Below are 13,998 nucleotides of genomic sequence, written 5' to 3' on the forward strand. Positions count from 1 at the left end.
TGGAGTTGTCAGCAACGTCTGCACGAAGATAACTAAAAAGGTGTGGAAACCAATGGACAGACTGTCTGCTGCGGATTTCCAGTGAAGACTGTCCGCAGCAGAATTCCACAGCAATTCCGCCACATGTGAACATGCCCTTATGCAGTGATGCTCCCCCTGTGTTGTATTACGGTATCATTGAGTTGATTACGTTTTCAAGAATGGAGAAAAGCTGGGTGACAAACACAAGGGGACTGTCATATTGGTTATCACTCAACTTTCTCAGAAAAGAATACAACTAAAAAATGACTAAATCCAATTTTTACCTGCTCGACAGAAGGCAGATGCTAGACCAGACCTCCTGTATACGGACCCCTGACAAGAGCCCCCCATTTACAGACCCTCAGTTTACAGACCCCAGACCCTAAACTACCACTTTACAGACTTCAGACCAGATATTCAGCTACCTACCTATGCCCAATTCCTGCGCTTCCCATAGCTCTCAGACGCAAAAGGAGCGGAGAGAAGCGCATGAATCGGCAGAAGTATGAATGGGGCAGAGGGGAGTATTTCGTGCGCCCGAGAGATTTGATTATGATTCAAGGGAGAAAAAAGAGGGTTGGCACTGCTCCAAGTACAGGGCAAAACATAGACTCACATATGCAAGTAGTGTGGCTCAAAACACATGGGATACAGCTGTCAGGATTGTTGCCGACAGGGTGCTCATCGATAAGAAATAAAGCACGTATGCAAAACTTGATGATGAACAGGAGAAATATACGAGGTACTCACTGCAGTGGCAATAAAAAGGATTTATTTGAACAGATCTCGGTCAATGATGATGTGAAGGATGCCAACGACCGTTTCACGTTGAGAGCACTTTGTCAAGCCGAGAGATTTGTCGGCCCTCCCGCAGATCTACCCGTTTTCTGCGAGTTTCCCAGTCATTCCAGGAGAGTTGGCAAGTATGATCATATAATGCTGAGCATATCAGATGCAGCAGAACTTACTTTGTCAGATGTAGTAGTGTTAAGTTTACAAGTTTCTTAAGCAGAGTGCATGTCCGGTCAGATGTAGTAGTGATGTAGCAAGACACTTACTCAGCTCTACTACATCTGATGGTGATGTAGCAGTGTTGGGTCTATCAGATGTTGCAGAGTTGAGTGTGTATCCTGCTATATCACTACTACATATAACAGAACACGCACTCAGTTGTGTTGCATCTGATCATAGCCGGCCTTAGCTATGTGCGACACGTGCGGTCGCACAGGGCGCCGGCCGCCATGCTGTAAGGGGGGCGCCAGTGGGTACGAGCAGAAGAGAGGAGAAATGTTCCTCCCTCTGCACTGCTGCGTGAAGTGAGCGCTGATTGGAGCAGCAGCAGGTGCTTCTGTCTGCTCCACCAATCGGCACAGCCTGTACTGCAGTGTCACACACACTCAGCACCTCACGCTGTGCTGCTACCCCAGTGAAGACTCCTCCACGGAGCTACGGAGTCAGGTAAGAGCAGCAGCTTTAGCTTAATTTATGTTTATTTATGTGCTGTGTGAGGGAGGGGGAGAGAGGGGGCTTTATTTGATGTGTAACAGGATGTTTTTTTGTTTTTTTAAAAGATCGATTTTGTGGGGGAGGGGAGGCTAGGTTACAGGTACTTTGAGTGTGTATTTTTTACAGATCGATTTTGTGGGGGAGGGGACATAGGAGTGTGGGGGGATTCTTTATAAATGTATTTTGTGAGGAGGGGGAGGGGGACTTCTGTATAGTTTATTTAGTGGTGTAGGAGCTTATTATGAATCATGGGGGAGGGGAATAGCGTTATTTATGGGGAGAAAAGATTATTTAGGGTACGGCCACACGGAGCGGCCCTCACACTGTCGCAACGCGGCCAACAACCGCGCTGGCACTATGTAGGAGCGGCTGTCAAATACCTCGTTAAGAGGTATTCCGGTTACACTCGCGTGCGCACGGCCGCTCCATTCATTCTCTATGGGAGCGCCGGAGATAGCCGAGTGCAGTGTTCTGCTTTTTCCGGCGCTCCCATAGAGAATGAATAGGGGGTAAGTTGTTGTAATTTGCAAAATCGTGTGTCCATAAAGGGTGTATTAATTCATGGCCGCATGTTAACGCGGGTAAACCGTCCCTTTATCTGCAAAATCGTGCGGCCATGAATTAATACACCCTTTATGGCCGCACGATTTTGCAAATTACAACAACTTACCTCCTATGCATTCTCTATGGGAGCGCCGGAAAAAGCAGAACACTGCACTCGGCTATCTCCGGCGCTCCCATAGAGAATGAATGGAGCGGCAGTGCGCACGCGAGTGTAACCGGAATACGTGCGGCCACTAACAGGCTGTTTGACAGCCGCACTGAACATGGTGCCGGCGTGGTTGTTAGCTGCGTTGCAACCGTGTCAGGGTCGCTCCGTGTGGCCTTACCCTTAGGCTGGATTCACACGAGCGTGTGCCTTTTGCGCACGCAAAAAAACACTGCGTTTTGCCTGCGCAAAATGCATTTGACAGCTCCGTGCAGCAGCATCATATGATGCGCAGCTGTGTGCTTTTTGCGCAGCCGCCATCATTATGACACTCCATTTGGATGTTTGTAAACTAAAAAGCACGTGGTGCTTTTCTGTTTTCATTCATCCTTTTCACAGCTGTTGCGTGAACCACGCTGTTCGCACGTTAGTGCTTCCGTGTGGCATGCGTGGTTTTCACGCACCCATTGACTTCAATGGGTGCGTGATGCGCAAAAAACGCTCAAAGAACGGACATGTCGTGACTTTTACGCAGCGGACTCACGCAGCATAAAAATCACGCACATGTCTGCACAGCCCCATAGACTAATATAGGTCCGTGCCACGCGTGTGAAAATCACGCGCGTTGCATGGACGTATATCCCGTTCGTCTGAATAAGCCCTTATAGATAATATTTGTGGGGAGAGCAACTTGATTATAAGGGGAGGAGCACACAGGGTGGATACGTAAAACCACACAGTGTATACATCCTGAGAACCGCAGGGAATTTCACCTGAAAAACAGCACCAAATTTTGGTGTCGTTTTTTGGGCGGAAAGACTGCAGAAATAAATTTTAAAAAAAGCTAATACTCCCGGCCGTAGTCCCTCTCTCTCTCTCTGAGCGTAGCCCGGCCTCCTGCGATGACGCTGTCGTCCATGTGACCGCTGCAGCCTTTGATTGGCTGCAGCTGTCACATGGGATGCATCGTCATCCCTGGAGGCGGGGCTACGCTCAGAACAGAATACGCATCGCTATGACTACGGCCGGGTGTATTACCTTTTTTTTTTTTCTCATTAGAGATTAACGATAAGCAAAGTTTTTATCATTGATCTTCCCCTTTGTTAACACTGACCAAATATCATTATAATTGGTCAGAAACTGGCGAATCATGATGATAATTGGCTCAACTAAATAGGCCTTTAATGGGGGTATATTCAGGCTTAGTGCCTAGGGCAGCGTGAGTTGTAAATACGGCCCTGCAAAGGACGCAGATACTATTGAACACTATAGCGGAGCAGGGAGGTATCTCCCTGCTCTGTGATCTACTAGACTGGTGGTTCCCAACATGAGGTTCCCATGAGAACCCTCCAGGGGTGCCGCGACACTCCTCTGGACAACTGCCACGGACGTGCTTTCTCTCCTCCTCCTCCTCCTCATAGCGCAAAGTGGATGTGAGGAGGAGGAGGAGATTTTTTTGCACAACCCCTGTAGATGGCACCCCCCGACTAAATGGACAGAGACGTCAGGGGCTTCTCCTGGAGTGGAATCCCCGGTCACAGCGTCTGCAATGCTGAGGACAGTGATTCCGCTTCAGGAGTTAGTTGCCCGATGTCACTGTTCATATATGGACAAAGACATCAAGCACTCCGTCAAGGAGCGGAATCCCCAGCCACAGGGAGCTACAGTGGCGCTATCTACAGGAAGGGAGTGCTACCTACAAGGGTGTGTGTGGCACTACCTACAAGGGGGCTGTGCGGCAAGGGGGGGATTTGTGGCACTACTTACTAGGGATGCACAATGCATCGAAACTTCGATACTGTGCATCCCCAAATGGTTCGAGCCACACCGGTAAGTATAGTAATACATGATGATTGAGAGCGGGGCTGCGGTTGTGTAATACAGTCACTGCCCCGCTCCTGAGTCCTGACAAGTGCACGCTGTCAGGATGATGCGATGTGGCCAGTGCTGCACTAATGAGCGGCGGCACTGAAAACAGAACATGGCGGCCGCACTGCAAAACACCCCCATGTTCTGTCTTCGGTGCCTGCGCCGCCGCTCATTAGTGCAGCGCCGGCCGCATTACCTCATGCTGACCGCGCACGCACTTCTGTCAGGAGCGGGGCAATGACTATATTACACAGCCGCAGCCCCGCTCTATAACGGCGGAGATCAGAGAAACCGCTCATCTCCGCCGCTATTCTCCTGAATGCTGCGATCAAAACTGACTGCAGCATTCAGGGGAAAGTGAGGAGGGGGATGCCCCTTGGATCGCGTCACAGGGAATTCCTGTGACGCGATTGAGGGCCATACCATATATGGGCAGACAGCCCAGGGTCTATTGAAGGACCCCAGGGCTGTCTTACCATATTTCCTGTTGTTAGGGCATACTTATTTATGTCCTAACAACTGCCTGTGTACTATACATACACCGGCTAATGTACTGACATATATCTGATATATGCCAGTATATTAAAGTTTAAAATAAAGTAAAAACATAAAGTAATGTTACATTTAAAAAAATACACATACGCCTTTTTTTTACAATAAACCTTAAAATAAGTCTCAATATATAAAATACACACATTCAGTATTGGTGTGGCTGTAATAACCTGCACAACTATTTTTTGGCGTCTTTTATGATGTGTACGCTGTAAAAAAAAACTTTTCACTTATTAATGTGGGGCGCGAGGTGTGATGCTGAATTTTTACCTCCATGTGCCTCACATTAATAGTAATTAACCCCATCATGTACCTTACACATTAACCCATTATAATTGAGGAACATGATGGGGTTAATTACTATTAATGTGAGGCAAATGGAGGTTAAATTCAGCATCACACCTCGCGCCTCACATCAGAAAATGGAAGAACTTTTTTTTATTACTGTTGGCAAAGTATCGTTTTGGTATCGAAATTGCAATACTACACGAAGTATCGGTATTGAAGTCCAAATTCAGGTGTCGTGACATCCCTACTACCTACAAAGGGGCTGTGTGGCATGACCTACAGGGGGCTGTGTGGCACGAACTACAAAGGTTCTGTGTGGCACTACCTACAAGGGGGCTGTGTGGCACGACCTACAAGGGGCATCTGAGTGGCGGGCTGATGGTCATTTTACTGTGAGTGGACGGGCTGATGGTCATTTTACTGTGAGTGGACGGGCTGATGGTCATTTTACTGTGAGTGGGGGGCTGATGGTCGTTTTAGGGTATGTTCACACGGCCTATTTACGGACGTAAATCGGGCGTTTTTGCCCCGAATTACGCCCGAAAATAGCGCCTCAATAGCGCTGACAAACATCTGCCCATTGAAAGCAATGGGCAGACGTTTGTCTGTTCACACGAGGCGTATATTTACGCGCCGCTGTCAAACGACGGCGCGTAATTAGACGCCCGCGTAGAAGAAGTGACCTGTCACTTCTTTGGCCGTAATTGGAGCCGCTATTCATTGACTCCAATGAATAGCAGCGCTAATTACGGCCGTAATGGACGCGGCGTTCAAGCGCCTGCACATGCCGGTACGGCTGAAATTACGGGGATGTTTTCAGGCTGAAACATCCCCGTAAATTCAGCCGTTACGGACCCCCGCCGTGTGAACATACCCTTACTGTGAGTGGACGGGCTGATGGTCGTTTTACTGTGAGTGGACGGGCTGATGGTCATTTTAGGGTATGTTCACACGGCAGCGTCCATTACGGCTGAAATTACGGAGCTGTTTTCAGGAGAAAACGGCTCCGGAATGTCAGACGTAATGGCATGTGCAGGCGCTTTTCGCTGCGTCCATTACGGACGTAATTGGAGCTGTTTTTCTATTGAGTCAAGGGAAAACGGCTCCAATTACGTCTCAAGAAGTGACAGGCTTTTCTTTGACGCGGGCGTCTCTTTTACGCGCCATCTTTTGACAGCGGCGCGTAAAAAAAATGACCGTCGGCATAGAATATTGTAAGACCCATTCAAATGAATGGGCAGATCTTTGCCGACGCTTTTGAGCCCATTTTCGGACGTAATTTGGGGCTAAAACGCCCGAATTACGTCCGTAAATAGTGTGTGTGAACCCAGCCTTACTGTGAGTGGGGGGCTTATGGTCATTTTACTGTGAGTGGGGGGGGGGGCTTATGGTCTTCAAGTGGTTTCCACCTCTGACCTCCAATTGAAATTAACAGTAGGAAGAAAATAGCTTTGGCGCTCTTTGAGCTTTTTTTGCTGCGTCTTTTGCATTCGCTTCAACGGCTTAAAAAAAAACGCTAAAAAAGCCCCATCAAATAACGCTGTCAATTCAAAAGCAGATTTTTTCTGCCTTACAAAAAAACGCTGTGTGAACATACCCTAAGAATGTAGTGCTTATTTTTAGCTATTTTCTGTCTTTCTCTAAACAATTTTTGGTAGGGGGGCCCTGAGGAATTTTTTTTTGTGCAGGGGTGGCTCAAGTCCGAAAAGGTTGGGAAACTCTGTAACAGGCTACAGAGGCGCCTGCAGCCTATGAGGCGCAGGGACAGGATCCCTGCGCAGTCGGCGTGATGACATCTCTGGATCAAGCCGGCCTACGCAAGGATAATGTCAGGTGGAGGTGGGGGGGCAGTATGGCACTGTCTACAAGGGGGAGGTGGGTGCTGTATGACACTGTCTACAAGGGGGCGGTGGGGGGCACTGTGTACAAGAGGGAGGTGGGGCTGTATGACACTACAAGGGGCAGATGGGGGGGCTGTATGGCACTACAAGGGGCAGATGGGGGCTGTATGACACTACAAGGGGCAGATGGGGGCTGTATGGCACTGTCTACAAGGAGGAGGTGGGGGATTATGGCACTGTCTACAGGGAAGCTGTACGGCACAATCTACAGGGGGCACTTTCTACTAGGGCTGTGGGGGCATTATACTCTGTGGAGGACATCATACTGTGTAGGGGCACTACAGGGGGCAATATAATGTGTGTGGCACTTAGGGGGCATAACACTGTGTAGGCACAATTAGAGGACAAAATACTGTGTCCTTGAAGGCGTTATAATATATTACATTATTAAATATTATTATTATACTGTGTGTGGGGCACTAAAGGGGCATTACACTGTGTGGGGGCACTATATAGGGCTTTATACTGTGGGGAGGAATTATGCTTTTTTATGGGGCATTTTTTATAATGGCGTGGGGCGCCGAAAGATAATTTCGCACGGGGCGCCACCTACCCTAAGGCCGGCCCTGCATCTGATACACTCAACACTACTGTTTATAGTGTAGTTGTTTATAGTGTAGTTGTGATGAGTCTGCTTCCTGTCTGAGGTAGTTGTGATACAGCAGTGTTGAGTCTATCGAATGCAGTAGAGCTGAGTGTGCGTCCTGTCAGGTGTAGACATGATACAGAAGTAATGAATATGTCAGATGTAGCAGAGCCGAGTATGGGATGTAGCAGAGATGAGTCTGTGTTTTGTATGGGATAGGTACACTGGATAGGATTAGATACAGTGCTTAGATAAAGTTACTCAGCAGACAGTATCACACATGAAAGGCTTAGATTCAGGACCTCAACAGACAGTATTACACATTTCAGATATACAAAAGGATTCAATACAGCTCAGCAGATAGTATCACACAGATATGCTTAGATACAGCAGCTTAGCAGACAGTATCACACATGAAAGGCTTAGATTCAGCAGACAGTATTAGGGTATGTTCACATGGCTTATTTTCGGACGTTTTTCGAACCGTAAACGGCCGAAAAGCGGCCGAAAAATCGGAAGCAGAACGCCTCCAAACATCTGCCCATTGATTACAATGGGAAAAACGGCGTTCTGTTCCGACGGGGCGTTTTTTATGCGGCCGTTTTTAAAAACGGTCACATAAAAAAACGCCGGCGAAAAAGAAGTGCATGTGATTTCTTGAGCTGTTTTTGGAGCCGTTTTTCATTGACTCTATAGAAAAACAGCTCCAAAAACGGCCGTGAAAACTGGCTGTAAATAACCCCGCAAAAAACGTGAGTTGCTAAAAAAAAAAACGCTGAAAATCAGGAGCTCTTTTCCCTTGAAAACAGCTCCATATTTTCAGACGTTTTTTAGTAACCGTGTGAAGATACCCTTACACATGATATGATTAGATACAGCGGCTCAGCAGACAGTATCACACATGATAGGATTAGATACATTGGCTCAACAGAGAGTATCACACATGATAGGATGAGATACAGCGGCTCAGCAGACCAGCAGTCAAAGATACACAGTTCAGCAGGCAGTTTCACACATGTAGGCTTGAATGTACATAAACAATGAGTGCTGCTGCCAGTGGAGAGGGTGGATGTGCAAAAAGCTGTAAGATAATTCAATATTATAAATCAAACTTTTTTTTTTAATGGATGTTCTGGAAAACATTTTTCTACTTTTTCTATGATTAGTCCTTGACAGCCTACAAGGCTCTTCCGTGCACTCCTTAAGGCCCCATGCACACGAATGTAAAAACGCCAGTAATTACGGGCTGTAATTACGTCACGTTTTTACGGGCCCATGGACTTCTATTGGCCACGGGTACCTCCCCGTATGCTTACAGGAAGGTGCCCGTGCCGTTGAAAAATATAGAACATGTCCTATTTCAGGCCGTAATTATGGCACGGGCAGGCCCATAGAAGTCTATGGGGCTCTCGTAATTACGGGTGACTACATGTGTGCACCCGTAATTACGGGAGCGTTGCTAGGCGACGTCAGGGGATAGTTACTGTCCAGGGTGCTGAAAGAGTTAAACGATCGGCAGTAACTGTTTAACTACCGATCACAATATCGATCAACCTGTAAAAAAAAAATAGAAGTTCATACTTACCCAGAACTCCCTGCTTCTTCCTCCAGTCTGGCCTCCCGGGATGACGTTTCAGCCCATGTGACCGCTGCAGCCAATCACAGGCCAATTACAGGCTGCAGCGGTCACATGGACTGCCGCGTCATCCAGGGAGGTCGGGCTGGATGTCGAAAGAGGGACGCGTCACCAAGACAACGGCCGGGTAAGTATGAATTTCTTTTACTTTTACTACGGAAAGGGCTGTCCCTTCTCTTTATCCTGCACTGATAGAGAGAAGGGGCTACCGATTACTGCAGTGTAATTTTGCAGCGAAAACTTGCCCGTAAATACGGGTGGAATACTGGTGCGACACCGGACCCGTATTTACGGGAACGGGTCCGTAAATACTGGTGCAATACGGGTCGAATACGTGTGACCAAGGACCCGTATTTACAGGAGGAAAAAAATACGTTCGTGTGCATGAGGCCTTAGGACTACGAGTACAGACAAGGAAATGTGGTGAGCCTGCTTACTAACTTTTTTTTTTTTTTACACAAGTCTGTGCTGTGGCTGTCAGTGATGTCTATCAGTAATGAGATATCACACTTGAGAACATTGAATTTTACTCTGAATCCATTGCAATGGTAAATACTTTTGTGCCAAAAAATTAAAGGTATTGGCTAACCAGAAAAATAATGAATTTAGAAAAATTATATATGCAAGCTTTCAGAGCACACAGGCTCCTTTGTCAGGCAAGTTTACAAATGAATGACTAAGGCTACGTTTACATGAGCGTGACAGATTTACGCACGTAAAAAATTTGCGTAAATCTGTCCGTATGCGTTGCGTTTTTGCATCAGTGTGCTTTGCATGTGGCATGTGGTATTTCACACACTTGCAAGCACTTTTTTTTTCAATGTAATTGATGCGTGAAACATGGACAGCACAAGGATGTGCGTCCGTGTGCTGTCCGTGGTTTTCATGCACCCATTCAATGGGCGACTAGGTGGGTGAAAACACACCAATATAGGACATGCAGTGAGTTTCACACAATGAACACACGATGCGTGAAAAACAACGCATGTGTGAATGACCCCAATGGGACTTTTGCTGTGCATTGAAACTACACACGCACGAAAATCACGCTCGTCTGAATGAGCCTTTAGAAAAGAGCACAACATTTAAGGCTGGGTTCACATCAGCGTTGGTTTCTGTTGAGGGGTTTCGTCTGACCTTTCCGTCGGAGGAACCCATCAACGGACAGGTGAAACCATAGGTTTCCATTTGCATTACCATTGATTTCAATGGTAATGCTTCAGTTGCTAATGGTTTCCGTTTGTCACCTTTGTGTAAGGTTTCCGTTTGTTTTAACGGAATCAATAGCCAAGTCGACGGTCTTTCAGTTGAGAGATTCCTCCGACGGAAAGGTCCGATGGAACCCCTCAACGGAAACCAACTCTAATGTGAACAGGCTCCAAGATTTTACATAAAGACAATTAGTACATGAGGTGATACATCATTAAGATAAGCCGGGGCAATACAACTGAGGTTATAGGGGTGATGACTTAGGAGTTAAGGGATCTGGAGTCAGTCTGATGTGAGGTGTGTGCTCTCAAAGCTTGCAAACATAGTTTTTCTGATTAGCCAATAAAGGTATCATACCAATAAGGCTATGTTCACACATGGAGGATACGCTGCGTAAAAACCGCACCAAACTGTGGAATGTCCGCTGCAGAAAACTGCACATAAAAAAAAAGTTTGATACTTATGTAGCCATGTCGACACATCGCTCTGCCATCCTGTAGGCCGGCATCGTTGGATGATGTTTCAACCCATGTGACGGCTGCAGCCTGTGATTCGCTGCACCAGTCACATGGGATGAAACATCTTCCCAGGATGCCAGCCTGGACGAAGAAACACAGAATTCTGGGTAAGTATTCCATGTGATATGCTTTCTGTATCGTGTGAAAGAGTTCAGCAAGCGTCAGTGCAGAGCTGAATGTCCAAGTACTCGCAATAATTAGTCTAGTGGCCAATATGAGGTGACCTATTGTTACATGAAGATGCAAGGGAAAGTTGCTCATCCCCAAAAAGCATAACCCCAGTGCCATGTCAGGGGCTCAGCAACCTGTCACATCAGTAATAAGCGACACTGTCCAAAAATTATTCAGAAATGGGCATTCCCACCATACATGTAGATATGTGCCATGAGAGCCGCGATCTCTACAGCAGTAAGGAGAATATGAGGAGTTAATTCTCACTATATGTGATGGCGTGAGATACCATCTGAGAATATTTTTTAAAAGCCATTTCCCAATGGCTGGCTCCCTTGGATATACGTTTAACTGTTTTAATGGCTTTTTACCAGTCGTCGAGTGTTGCAGATATATCCAGCTGTTGTTCACATTTAATAATGGAGGAGGGCTTGGTCTGAGCACATGGTTGCACTAATGAATTGTAAAGTAACACGATCCCTTTCATGTGGATAAAATAGTAAAAGTACAGGTTTTCAAAGCGCTGTAGATCCAAGTAAAATTGCCACTGGTGTGCTTATAAGCCGATCGTGTGAGAGGAGGTTCCAATAGGAATACCATGAACTTCTGGGTCAATGCAAATACGCTCAGCAAATGGTTCCACCACTAATGCAAATATTATTAGTGATAGGGGCAGCCTTGTTACGTGCCGTTATTTATATTAAAGACATCCGACAAAAAGCCCGACGTCAAAACTCTAGCAGATGGCTGGTAGTAAAAAGTTAAAACTGCGGATTTGATAAGACCCTGAAAGCCAAACCCATCCAATTTGGCAGAGAAGTATCTCCAATATACCCTGTCAAATGCCTTCTCCGCATCCAAAGCAAGAAGCAAAGAAAGCGTTTGGGAGGCCGCCACCATCTGAATAAAGTCTGTAAGTCTGCGGGTCCAATCCGGATCCTGTCTACTAGAGACAAAGCCCACATGATCTGGTTTTATCAGGTTAAGAATGATCTCAACTAAATGATAAGAAAGAACCTTAGACGTTCAACAAACTTCTGATATGTCATAGTGTCATGTCAGAAGTTTTGATTGGTGGGGGTCTGAGCACTGGGACCCTCACCAATCGCTAAAATTAAGCGCCAGGAGAAGGGAGAAAGATATTAGGACAATACCAGGTATTGTTAGACTACTTGCACAGGTCTTTTTGGTGGGACAGAATACTGGAGGTGGAATGGGATGGTTGGCTATGTGTCGGAAATAATTGTAAACTCTAAATTCTTACTTGTATGGATGTTCTACTGTGTAATATTTTGTGAAGGTAACGATGTCGATACATTTTGGCAAATGTTCAATTGTTTTTCAAAGTTCAATGTTGTATTGAAATGTTATTAAAATATAAAATTGGAAAAAGGCAAATAAAAATGAAAGTTAAAAAAAAAAAAATTAAAGCGCCAGGAGTGCTCGGGTGAGTGCTCAGCTGTTTAGTTTCTGTTCGGCTTTTTCCGGAAATCAATGTAGCGGAGTATAGACTCAATAGAATACATCGGCTTTCCAGAAAAAGCAGAACAGAAACTAAGCGGCTGAGCGCTCAAACAAGCACTTCTACTGCTTTGTTCTAGCGATTGGTGGGGGTCTCAGTGCTCGGATCACCACCGATCAAAACTTCTGACAGGTCACTATGACGTCTCAGAAGTTTGTTGAACGTTTAGTTACTGTAACGTCCATGGTCGCTGACCACGAACTCCTCCCATCCTGTCGACGCCCTTCTCTCCAGAGAGGTCTGCACATGCGGCCGTCCTGTTCTTCAGCCACCACTAGAGTGCGCTCGCGAGCTCAGTCCAGCCTTAAGAAGCCAGAGAGCACACGTTTGAGATTGAGTTGATTGCTCCCAGATCACCCAGGACTATAAGACAGGTTCTGCCCCTCCCTGCATTGCCTGAGCTTTGTTGTCGTTCCCCTAATCTGTCTTTTCAAATGGTCTCCTAAGTGTTTTCCAGTTCCCAGTGTTTCCCATTCCTGCTACCTGTAACCTGTATCTCGTGCTATCCTGGTCCAAGTGCCGTATTGAGTTGGAGTCGTGCTGCGCTGAGTACCACACCTGTCCTGCTACACCACGCCTGGTGCCTGCCTGCTGCCTAAGTCCCAGCCGAGCCTGTCTTGCTACGGTTTGAGCTACCACAGGTACACCTATACGAACTATAGACTGTGACCTGTGTCCTGTTGGCCAGCTGCCATACCGTTAAGGCGGTACGGCCCAGTGGGTCCATGTACCCAACGTGACAGTTACCCTTTAATGTCTGCAATAAGTAGGGATATTGGTCTAAAATTAGCAGGAGTAGTGGACTCTTTTCCAGGTTTGGGCAAGGTAACAATAGTGGCCATTAACATCTCTGATGGGAAAGTACCATCGTTAATGCTGTTTGGACAAGGTCTGATTTTGATGGTTGCACATTTTATGTATGGACTTTATGCTCGTTTTATACATAAGCATAAATTGGTTATTAATTATCTGTGATCCCATAGATTTGTCAAACGAATCCCTACTGTATACCAAATGTTTACTTTGTTAACAAAAAGTATGTTTGCAGTATACATTGTTCTAGAGTATACTGATGTTTTTGCTACATTATGTCAATGGAGATATGTCCTGAAAACCCATATACTTTAACTGTATGGCGCAAATGTGTTGAGATATAATAAGTGAAGTTTGGTAGGTGGAGCTTAAGTTAAGGGCAGGATTTTATCACAAACAGACCAGAAAGGTTAAACTACAAAACCCATTTAAGCTAAAATCCCCTACATTGAGTTCTCAATTTATACCACAATTGAAATAGTTATTCCCATCTCATATCACTAGGATATGCCATCACTTTCTAATATAAATAGGGTCACGTAGGGGCTGCAGCACTCTGGGCCATCAGCTGTGAAGGGAGCTCCAGCACGGCTCCATTCAATGCCGGGAGTGCTGCTGGGCAGAGGAAAGCAGTAAAGGAACTGCAGACCTAAACTGTATAGTGCCGCGACCCCCCATTCTCAGGATCGGTGGGGGT

The 13,998-nt window shown here is 46.3% G+C and overlaps 1 protein-coding gene across 1 annotated transcript in view; it reads left to right on the forward strand.

The window, feature by feature from the left end:
* The first annotated feature begins 1,457 nt into the window (after window positions 1-1,457).
* The window catches only part of BCKDHB (branched chain keto acid dehydrogenase E1 subunit beta), a 281,425-nt gene continuing 268,884 nt past the window's right edge, over window positions 1,458-13,998 (forward strand). Inside the window, exon 1 of the mRNA XM_075862066.1 lies at window positions 1,458-1,479. The gene's annotated coding sequence lies outside the window, so the exon portion shown is untranslated. The remainder of the gene's footprint in view (window positions 1,480-13,998) is intronic.

Source organism: Rhinoderma darwinii, chromosome 4 (assembly GCF_050947455.1).
Source record: "Rhinoderma darwinii isolate aRhiDar2 chromosome 4, aRhiDar2.hap1, whole genome shotgun sequence".
NCBI lineage: Eukaryota > Metazoa > Chordata > Amphibia > Anura > Rhinodermatidae > Rhinoderma > Rhinoderma darwinii.